Consider the following 11,848-nt stretch of genomic DNA (forward strand, 5'->3'; position numbering starts at 1 on the left):
AAATGAATCGAGAGTTGAAGAGGGAAGGGAAGGGGATGAGCGGTGGTGGTAACGGAGGAGGGACTTGTGGGGAAGAGCACTGGGTGTTATATGGAAACCAATTTGACAATAAACTATTAAACAAACAAAATAATAATAGTAAAGTAGCAGAAAGATAAATGAATAAAACAGTCTCATTTATAATTGCACCAGAAATAATAATACCTAGGAATAAATGTAACTAATGAGGTGAAGACCCATACACTGAAAACTATAAAACATTGATGAAAGAATTGAAGATGACACAAAGAAGTGGGAAAATATTCCATGGTCATGGATTGGAAGAACAAATATTGTTAAAAATCTCCATACTACCCAAAGCAACCTACAGATATAATGCAATCCTTATTGAAACAGCAAAAGCATTTTTCAGAGAACTAGAAAAAATAACTAAACACTGTATGGCACCACAGAAGACCCAGGAGACCCAAAGCAATCGCGAATGAGAGGAACAAAACTGACAGTATCACAATCCTAGATTTCAAGATCTACTACAAAGCTGTGGTAATGAAAATGGAATGGTACTAGCACATCAAAACAGACTCATAGATCGATGGAACAGAACAGAAACCTAGAAATAAACCCAGGAATATAGTCACTTCATCATCAAGAAAGGAGGCAAGAATATGCAATGGGAAAAAGACAGTCTCTTCAACAAATGATGCTGGAAAACTGCAGCTAGAAGCAGAAGACATGACACTGGACCAGGTCCTTATACCACATGCAAACATAAACTGAAAACAGATTAAAAGACGTAAATGTGAGAATTGAAGCCCTAAAATTCCTAGAAGAGAGCACAGGCAGTAATTTCTCTGACATGGCCATAGCAACATTTTTCTAGATATGTCTCCTAATGCAAGAGCAACAAAAGCAAAAATAAACTGTTGGACTGCATCAAAATAGAAAGCTTCTGCACAGCAAAGGAAACCATCAAAAAACCTGAAAGACAACAAACTGAATGGGGGAAGATATTTACAAATGACATATCTGATAAAGTATTAGTATTCAAAGATATATAAAGAACTTATGCAACCCAACACCAAAATACCCACAAACAACCCAGTTAAAAATGAGTAGAAGACATGAATAGACATTTCTCCAAAGATGACCCACAGGTGTTCAACAGACACATGAAAAGACACTCAACATCACTTATCATCAGAGAAACACAAATCAAAACCACGATAAGATATCATCTCACACCTGTGAGAATGGCTAGACTCAAAAATACAAGAAACAAGTGTTCGTGAGATTGTGGAGGAAAAGGAACCCTCATGTACTGTTGGTAGGAAGGAAAACTGGTGTAGCTACTGTGGCAGACACTATGGAAGTTCCTCAATATATTAAAAATAGAACTACCATATGATCCAGTAATTCCACGACTGATATTTACCCAAAGAGTAGAAAAACCTTAGTTTCAAAAGATATGTACCTCTATGCTTATTGCAGAATTATTTACAATAGTTAAATTATGGAAGCAGCTCAAATGTCCATGAATAGATGAATGGATAAAGAAGAGGTAGTATGTACACACACACACACACACACACACACACACACAGAGGCATGTTACTTAGCCACAAAGAATTTGCAACAACAGTGGTGGATCTACAGAGTATATGCTAAGTGAAATAAGTCAGTCACAGAATTAAATTCTACATATGAGTAAATCATATGGTATTTGTAAGAAATAAAACAAACGAACAAAATAAAACAAACAAACTGATGGTTACCAGAGGCACCGAATGGTACCAGAGGGGAGGGTAGTACGTGGATAGGTGAAATAGGATGGGGATTAAGAGTACAGTTATTCTGATGAGCACTGTGCAATCTACACAATTGTTGAATCGCTATATGGTACACCTGAAGCTAACATAACATTGTATGTTAACTACAGTGGATTTAAAATTTTTTAAAGGGATCTCAAATATATAAAAATAGATACTCAAAAGGGGAAATAAATACAATGTTTCCTGAAGGTTTTCGTTGTTTGGCAAAATATGAATTAATTTCATTCTTTTATATTCCTTTCTATTTTTTTCCAGTTTTCCAAAGTAATATAAATTTCCATTTCAGATAATATGTACAAAAAGATACCTTAAATATTGTTAATAATAAGTCCATCAAAGAGTTTGGGGGAGGTTTTCATGAGATTGTGTATGGATTAAAGAAGATAATGGCTAAAAAGAGTATGATCTTTATGCTAATTCTACCATCTAGGGGAAATTGATCCACCTCCAGATGGTGCAGACCTTCAATTTTAGGGTTTCAGACTAGTTTTTAAAGTTTTATATTTTTAATAGTCTTAAGAAACTCTTTAGGTATCTAGTCATTTTATTTAGTAAAATTTAACGCATAAGGAAAATTAGACTTAATTCACAGACCGTTGGGATTTATTTCATAGCCAAGTTTGAATTTTTCATATAATACATAACAACTCATTCTAAATAGCAAAAGTTTGAGTAGCAGATTTAACATTCTTATATTCATATGCCCAGTGTCCCTATTTTCCTGAGAGATACTGAGAGTTTACTTTGGTTATAAATTTGCCATAAGCCAAAAAAAATAGTATGTCCACTCAAATTCTAGGAAATTCAGTGAGATTTACTAAGACTAAACTATCAAGAACAATCAGCTAGTGCTTTCCTTTCCTCCATCATGATATCACAAAACACCTGTGAACACCTGTATAACACCTTCACTTATATTTTCCATTAACATTTTATCACCTACCTCATCGCCATTCTTATAAAATCCATCAATCCAACAAATCTTTTGATGCATTTCAAAGCAGATGGCATACTTCTGTCTACATATTTCAGCCTAAATTATTAATAAGGTTTGAATATTTGTATTTTTATTTAACACTTGCACACAATAAAAGGAACAAATCTTAAGTCTACATTTGTTCAGTTACAAGAGTGCAAGTACTTCTGAAATCCATTCCTAATAAAATCTAGAATATTACTATCATCCCTTATGTCATTTTCTTGTCAATCTTTACCTCCATTTCCTGAAGAAAACACTTTAAAATTTTTTAATATACCATAGGTTAATCCTTTCTGTTCTAGATTTTTATATAAATGGAATGATACAGTATATACTCTTTAGGGTAAATCTTCATCAATTTAGCCTATTGGTTTTGATTCATCCATTTTTTATGGATCAACAACAGATTTTTTTTCTGAGTAATAAATATGCCACACTTTGTTTCTTCATTTGCCTAGGTTTGGATCCTGGAGTATTTCTGGTTTATAGACATTATGAATAAAGTTAAAGTTAATACTGGAGTTGGTTCATGGGAGATACAGTAATAATGCCTTTTAATAACAAAGTGGATTCCAGTGGTTTGAATTTTAAATAACAAACATGAGACAAGTGCACTAAAGAATGGGTGAGGAGAGGTACACGTGACTGGCTGTCAGTTAAGTGTCTGATTCTTGATTTCAGTTAAAGTCATGATCTTAGTTTGTGAGTTCATGTCCCACATCTGGCTCTGCACTGACAGCATGGAGCCTGCTTGGGATTCTCTGTCTGTCTGTCGATTTATCTCTGTCTCTCTCTGTCTCTGTCTCTGTCTCTGTCTCTCTCAAAAATGAATAAGTAAACTTTAAAAAAAAGAATGGGTGAAGAGAACTGCACGGAGAGTCATAGATCCCAAGAAAAAAATTTTGCCATGTTCACAAGAGAAACATAAATTAAATAACAGGTTTCTGAACCTCTGAACATAAATCCTTCCAGCCTCACTTATTGTTCCCTCCGAGGGTGTTGTCAGGAAGGAACAAAACCAAACAAATAATAATAAAAGATGTGACTGAGCATTTGTAATTATAAAGCAGCAATCTTTGGGATATACATTATCCAACTTCAGGGGTACACTGCTATACAAAAGCATTCTAAGTGTAAGATATTTTCTATCATTGGGACACTCACAACTCCTAGCTTTAGATAGATTATCAACTAATTACCAGAAAATCCCCCAAAGGCTTGACTGCTTAATTGTAAGAGAGCTTTGGGGTCCTTTTGATGTCTACTTTTGGCATGCCAAAGAGTAACTTACACAAAGATAAAAAGCATTCACTGCACTAAAAGGCTACTCTTAATAGATTAAAGCTTCATAGCTGGGTCAATGACAAAGGTCTTTAAATATATATTTTCTTTCCTCTCTAGAGTAAATATGCAATCATCCTGTGTAAATAATAAGAGAAAATTATACCAGTAGAAAGGAAACCACTGAGTTTTATGGAGTCAAATAAAACAGAATGAGGTGAAATGAAATGTCCAAGATCATAGGAAGAGGAAAGATATTTTGCTAGAATAACTTTAATTTCTTATCCCCAGTATTCATTTATTAACTTTTAAAATACCATATGTCTTTCGCACAGGCTCTTGTTTTGTAGATGGCCTAGGTGTTATTTACTCCTGAAAACACTTTGCTCCTTCCTTGATCTCCTTCTATAAGTTTATAGACAAAATTATCACCAAAAAGGAAATTTAGGTATTTTCTCATTTTGAGAGGGAATGTGAAGGGCACCTGGGTAGCTCAGTCGGTTAAGCGTCCGACTTCGGCTCGGGTCATGATCTCACAGCCTGTGGGTTCGAGCCCCACGTTGGGCTCTGTGCTGATTGCTCAGAGCCTGGAGCCTGCTCAGATTCTGCGTCTCCCTCTCTCTCTGCCCCTCCCCTACTTACTCTCTGCTCTGTCTCTAAAAATAAAATAAAGACATTAAAAAAAAAAGTTAAAAGAGAGGGAATGTGAGACAACAGTGGAAGGTACTATTTGGGTTTCAAGAGAGGCCTCAACCAGAGTCACAATCCTTAAAGAGTTGACAGTGTTGTTGAGACCAAATTAATATAGTTGGGCCCCCAAGAAATGTGAAGAAGTCTGATAACAGCAAGTAGCAGGCAATAAGGCATAAACTGTGAGGACGGTGAGGGCTCCTGGGTAGCTCAGTCAGTTAAGCGTTCAAGTTCAACTCAGGTCATGATTTCACAGTTTGTGGGTTTGAGCTCTGCACCAGGCTCCGTGCTGACAGCTCAGAGCCTGGTGCCTGCTTAGGGCTCTGTCTCTCCCTCTCTCTCTGTCCCTCCCCCACTCACAGTCTCTCTCTGTCTCTCAAAAAAAAATGAATAAAAATGTTTTTAAAAATTAAAAAGAAAAACTTTGAGGAGGGTGAAAGGAAAGTCAGACAGAAAAGACTGATCAGATTTACAATAGGCCTTAGAGAATGAACAGGATCTGATCTGACTAGGCAGAGAAAGGGGGTGGGGGAGGCAGAGAGAGAGAGAGCGCAAAGAGATCACAGTAGAGGCGGCATAGAAAGGAGAGAGGTAAGAGAATAACAACCTTTGGTTCTAGCGTTTCCTATTGTTCCCATGCAGTCTGGAGATTAAACGTTAAAACAGGTGCACAATATTCATTTGTAGAGGTTATCAGGTGTCTATTAACTTGTATGTTTACTTTGCTCTTTGTACTATACTTCAACAGAATTTTACAGTCGTGAATAATTAAGCAATGTTTATTTTTAAAAAGACATCAGCACCTATATTGGTATTATAAACTTAATATTTCTTGTTAAATAAATGCCTGAATGCTTAGATCTCACTTGATATAGAACTTTTCCTCCCTAAAAGGATTTTTCATTAAGGAACTCACAAATATAAGTGTTACATTTGCTTTTACCTGAAACAGTTGTATGTATATCTTGAAAGTGGACTTTGAGTTCATTGATCCTATTTTCTTCTGAAATGGTTTTCCTTACACATTATTAAAAAGGAATGTTGAAGAAGTGGAGAGGAAGAAAGAAGAAAAATTAGGTGACTCTTTTATGACAAGTCTGAGTCCTTTAATTAAATTTTTTATTGTTAAACATATTCTACGAAGTCAGTCCTTACCTATGATCATATATGGATCTTTATAAAGTAATTGAAAATGTTACCATCCTTTTAGATTTTATACCTCCTCTTTCTTTTGTTTAGGCAGTTGTCCAAAATTTAAGAAAAGAACCTACTATTTTTTCAAGACTTCATTTTTACTTTTTGACACTATTAGTACATGAGCAGAAAAAATTATATGAAACACTATATTGAAAAGGATTACCAGGCAGGAGAAGAAACCTAACCTTCAAAGGTAAGTCTATCACTCTTGTCTTCTTTTCCTGTTAAATCCAAATTCTACCTCTAAATCTTTAGGTTCCATCCAGGAAATTACATAACCTAATTGAATCTCAGGTTTTTAGTCCGCAATATGAGATACATTGTTTACTACATGATTTCTGTTTCTTTTTAGAATTAATATTTTATTTTTAATAATTGTCTAAGTTATTATAGAATCTGAATATAAAGTCAGAGGATTAAATGGCATGAGGTCATGGAAAAATGATTATAGAGTTACTTGATGCAAAAGTGAAAAATACAAAGAAATTGGTAGAGTATTTTAATATTTTCCACATTTTTGCTCTAATTATAAAAATAAGACTAAAATAATATTGTTAATCTCTTTAAATTTTTTATATCAAAATTTAAATTTGGCAAAATACCTTATTATATTACTTAAATAGAATGAATTCTCCCCTAAATTTTCCTAATGTTAATTGACCTTTACTTATTTGCGGGAGGGGGGAATGGACATCACCAGTTGGGCATATTCCTATGATTCTTTTTTCCAAGACAAAAACTATTATATCATTTTTTAGTTCAAATATCTCTTATTTCTAACATCTCATAGAGATAAGTATTCACTGGACTATGTGTTCTTCACTTACAGGAACAGGGGAAAATGACATCAAGAGTCATGCTGAGATCTTCTTCTAGTTTTATACAATCTCTTGTTGCCAGAACTAGGAAGTGCTACGTAACCTATTCCCCAATGTCAATAGCCCAGGAAATAAGTGAAAGGACCATACAGCTAACTCAGTGTTCAGTTACATTTTATTTGGATTTTGTGGTGCACACTATGATGTCAAAATTGCTCTTTAGGAATGAAGCACTTATATCCCAAAGACCTGAGAGTGCTACTATAAGATGGCCCCTCTGTGGTCCATCCCCTTTGGAAATTTCCTTGGCCAAAGAAAATCCCCTCATCCAAGATAACACTTCCTTCCAGGGAAGTCTGCAGACAGTGGCTCATCAATGCAGAGATATAAGTGCTCAGTCTCCTCACTCTTACTCAAGATGATTCTCAAGGGTCATCCTGGTTGAAGGGCTCACCAAGAAGTCAGTTGAGGTTTTTGATGGGCCTTCACCAGAGTCCAACTTCTCCCTCTCCTCAGTCCTGCTTTAATGCCTTCTCTCATACAGGTGTTGATCCTTAGAGTGTCCTTTAATTAATGTTCTATATGCTAATATCCATCTCAGTGTCTGTTTCCTGAAAAACTCAACCTATGATAGGTGACGGTCCACCTTAAGGTAGTACAAGAAAGCAAATGCTATTATGGGATTTTGGAATTGGGTCACCTAAAGCCTAGTAGGCAAAAGGCACTCATTATTCATTCAAGAAGTGCAGATAACCCTGGGACAAGGTAGCAGTGCAATTGTTCACCAGCGGTGAATTCTGTTGAGGGAGGAAAATACTTTAGCTGGTGTGATATATCAGGTTTTTCATACAGAGGAAGTAGTTACTATGAGGAGAATGGAGTTCAATGGCTATTACTAAGCTCAGTTGAAATTCTGGAGTAAGATAACAAAAAGCCAAAAGTCATTAACCAGCAATAAAAATCTAAGTACAAAGGGTGTTTGGCTGACTCAGTCAGAGTAGCATGCAACTCTTGATCTCAGGGTCACGAGTTTGAGCCCACTTGGGCACAGAGATTATTTAAATAAAAACTTTAAAAAAATATCTAAGTACAAAAGCCAGAGATCTTCTTGGCAGCATATAAGGAAGCTCATATATCTTATACTGAGAAAGTAGAAAATGCTGAGGCCTAGGCCTTGATTGTCAGAGTAGCTAAGCTCCAAAAAAAGGTTTAAAGTATAACTAGAGTAGGCCTGCTATGCCGTTTTCGGTCTGTTTTGTGAAAGAAAACAATCCTGTACATGGAATGGGAACATCTATGTTAATGTACATGAAACTTGAATCCCAAGATTCCTCTGGACTCCCTGAGCCTACCGAAATGGCTTACATCTCCCTTATAAGGTCTACCATTCTCCCCTCCCTTGAAGTTCCTACAAGAGTCTCTCCCTTAAAATATAACATTTTACTCCCCTCCTTGGCTTAGCATCTTCTTCAACCTTTCCTGGCTGCTAGGCCAAAAACTAAGGTTATGTCCCCAAATCAGCTGGCTATAAATATTCTGGGTCAGCCAAGGAAGGAGAGGATGAAAAACCTTCAGGAACTAGCTATTGTGTATTGGAAGGATCTGGGAGATTACTTGTGGGTCTACATTACCAGGCTGATGGACTAAACTGGGGCAGAACATACACTTTTGGAATACAGAATTTCATACCTGAAAAAGGTCTGGAGATGGTGTATATATACCTAGATGGCTTTTAAAAACATCAGGAAATAAGATGTTTAAACATCTTTGAATAAGATGGAATGTTGCCATAACAGAGGATGAAAGAAAGGGTGTAAAGGCCTAGAGAAGTATACATTTTTAGAGAGGATATACTTTGTATGGTTATAAACCTCCCAGAGAACTCTACTCTACATGCTGACCCATAGGAATGTGCTCTTGGCATCACTAAGTTCAGAAGAGGCTCTCATTTCTAGGCCAAATTTTCAAAGAACTGGGCTCATCATTTGCAATGTAGACAATAACAACTGGAAATAATAGAGGCCAGGTGGCAAGGTATAACTGTCAGAATACAAGTGAGTGCAATTATAATAATGAACAGCAAGGCTGGTGTGGCAGCAACATGAGCCCAGGGATTTCGAAGAGTTAGATAGTTAAAAGCACATGTCAGGAGTCCGGATTCCAGCCAAACAGTGTGAGGAACTTCATGGACCCACTCCATAGCTCCTTATGCTAAATAAGCAAGAGGAGTCAACATCAGGCCAGGGGTAATTGGCCCTGATCACCAGATGGGGTCAGAGGGGCAGTTACAGTGGGAACATAGAGGGATGTTTTTGACACCTGCATGATAATACTTGTGAGCTTCTTGGTACTCTCTTTCACAGTTAATAGATAAGTTCAGCAATACTGCAGTAAGAAGGATATAATGGCAGCGATCTCAGTCATTCTAGGGATGAGGGTCTAGAGACTAGACAAGAAATTTAGTCAAAAAGAATTGATAAAACTGCCTAGGAGGAGATTATAGAAGTTGCATAAACACTACCTACCACTTGAAAAAGTTAAATCTACAGAAGCCACAAATCTAGAGCAACAGAGACTAGTGGAAAAAGAAGGAGTCTTATATTATTGCTGAAGGCTGTCTTTTTTCTTTTCCTTCACAAGAATTTTCCTGTCCTTCCACTTTGTCCCCAGACAACTGGCTTACTTAATCAAAGCCAGATGCTACACTATTCTAAATGCATGGGAAAAGATTTACTTCCAAAATGGACATCTAAAATCTTCTGTATTTTAAGAGAGTATTGTAAAACTTCTTTTCTGCATCTTGTCTTCCTATATTACTCTAAACTCCTGTCCACAGCTCATGTGGACAAGAAAAAAAAAACAATACAAAATGATTCTTCATAACACTACAAATAAAGAAATTATTTCCATCTGTATTTTCTATTTTACCTTCTATTTTATTTCAGGACACTGGTTTCTCAGTTTGGTTGTTTGTTGGTGTTGAGCATGCTCTAGTCTCCATGAATAGTTCTGATTGTGTCAAACAGCCAATGTCTTTGATACAAGGGAGAGCTTGATTAAAGGAGGATACATGACTGGAATCAGGTCAGTTAAAATTACTTATTACTTTATCTCCCACTTCGGAGAATAAGAAGTTTAGAATTATTCTCAAAAGCATGAGTTGTGATGTTACATGGATTCAGATTTGATCCCTGGCTCTAAAATTTTGGTGTGATACTTAATAGCTCAATATCTTAAAGTCACTTTCCTCCTATATATGAAGGAGTTTAGAATTACTACATGAAATCATTACCTACTTTAAAAAGAGAATATAGTAAAGCTTGTTAACAAAATTCTTGGCACATCCAAAATGCTTAATAGCTGTTTGCCTTTGACTCCAATATAAAAAAAAAAAAAATCAAAACCAAAACAAACAAAAAAACCCAAGGCACAAAAAAACAAAACCTTCATCTGCTCTGAATCAGTACCACTGATTAGAAATGCCTTAGATGTAAGCAAGTGGGGTGCTGCACTGGAACCATGGTGCCACATGCTATTGAAGCCCTTCCCCAAATATTTGTTTTAGTCTCTCTCTGCTATGAATGAGACCAGCTTAGGTTAGGAATGCTATCTTACTGAGGGTCCGTGAACCTAGAGTGGTCATGCAGGAGTCTGGTTATCACATACACACTCAAATTCAAAATTTAAAGTCCCTCACCAGTAGCTTACACTGCCTAGAATTTGAAGAACACCTGAATTAGGTGCTCTAAGCCTAGAACAGCTTCCTATTTCTCCCTTTTGGGTCATTCCCTGGCTTTCTACTTCAGATATGGGACTAATTAGATATCCCAAGGGAACTCCGTGGATCATGCGTAAAAGACCAAAAGGATAGCCTGATAAGAAAATCCCTCCCCTTGGCTGGTGAGGTATTTCTTTCATGAGATAATGCAAGATTGGTATACCAGACCAGTGCTCACATACTGATACGAAGTGACACTCACTTATGTTGTATGTCAGATTTGTTCTGAGCTACCAATCATCCATTTCTGACCCTTAGGCTTGAGCCCTGTGTGTGGATCTGTCAGTTGGTTCTAAGCCATTTATGTTCCCAGCATTTCCTCTGGTCTACAGGACCCAAATAGTGACCAAAATCCTTTACAAAATGTAACCCTCATTGCTGAGATCCAAGATGATCATCTCATCCTACCACATGCTCTGTGCCATGTCCAGAGAGTCCTCTAGGGTAGCTACCATACCTATCTCCTCCAGGGGCTTTTGAGACTGGGAAAGGAAGTAGTTTTCAATGCCAATGGGCCCTTCTTATTGGTGTTCTCTTTGTCTCTCTGATTGATGTGGTAACATGATATTCTCCTGGTCAGTCTTAAGATGTAGTACATAAAGGATACAGATTTTTTGTGCATAGAGGACCCCACACTCCACTCATGGACCCCTTACCTATCTTCTTTGCTGGTAGTGATGTGTGAATAGCAAGGGTGTATTTAATAATGGAAGAAATAAAACTCTAGGAATGCAGAGATGACAGCCTAAAGAGTTCAAGAGAAGACACAGTGGGAAGATGTGCTGTTCAATATCTATGCTATAAACTTCTGAATGATGAATTTAACATGATCAGAAAATGAATTACCATTCATGTTTCACCATATCCTGGATAAGACTTACATTTGTGGTCATCATCAGAGAAGCAGAGTTGCAATTTCTGAAACAATCAATAAGAGCCAACATTCATGAGAAGCACAATGACTGATTTAGCACCATGAGTAAAATGTAATCAACACTTAAAATGTTGTATTATAGAACTGAAGAAGAAAATCTTTATAATTTCCCTACAAAGAGGTTGGGGAAAACTATAGAATTATGAGCAACAATAGCATTGTTCATTTCTAACAATGAGAGATAGGAAATTAGCCAGAAACAGCAATTTAGACACTAATGAATCAGTTTGATAATAAAGAGATGTTCATTAGACTGGACAGGAAGAAGTGGTGATGAGGCACTATGAAGAAGCTTTATGTGCATTGATTGGACAATAACTACATATTTAACTAGCTCTTCTC

At 36.6% G+C, this 11,848-nt stretch overlaps 1 long non-coding RNA gene across 1 annotated transcript; it reads right to left on the minus strand.

Annotated features, from left to right (window-relative positions):
* Window positions 1-5,724: 5,724 nt before the first annotated feature.
* Window positions 5,725-11,490, minus strand: LOC115292778. Its single transcript, XR_003909126.1, has 3 exons — window positions 11,454-11,490; window positions 9,723-9,827; window positions 5,725-5,796 (listed from the first exon to the last, which is right to left on the minus strand). It is a non-coding gene; the product is annotated as an uncharacterized LOC115292778 (long non-coding RNA).
* Window positions 11,491-11,848: the final 358 nt, after the last annotated feature.

The sequence above is a fragment of the Suricata suricatta genome, chromosome 5, assembly GCF_006229205.1.
Source record: "Suricata suricatta isolate VVHF042 chromosome 5, meerkat_22Aug2017_6uvM2_HiC, whole genome shotgun sequence".
NCBI classification, from domain to species: domain Eukaryota; kingdom Metazoa; phylum Chordata; class Mammalia; order Carnivora; family Herpestidae; genus Suricata; species Suricata suricatta.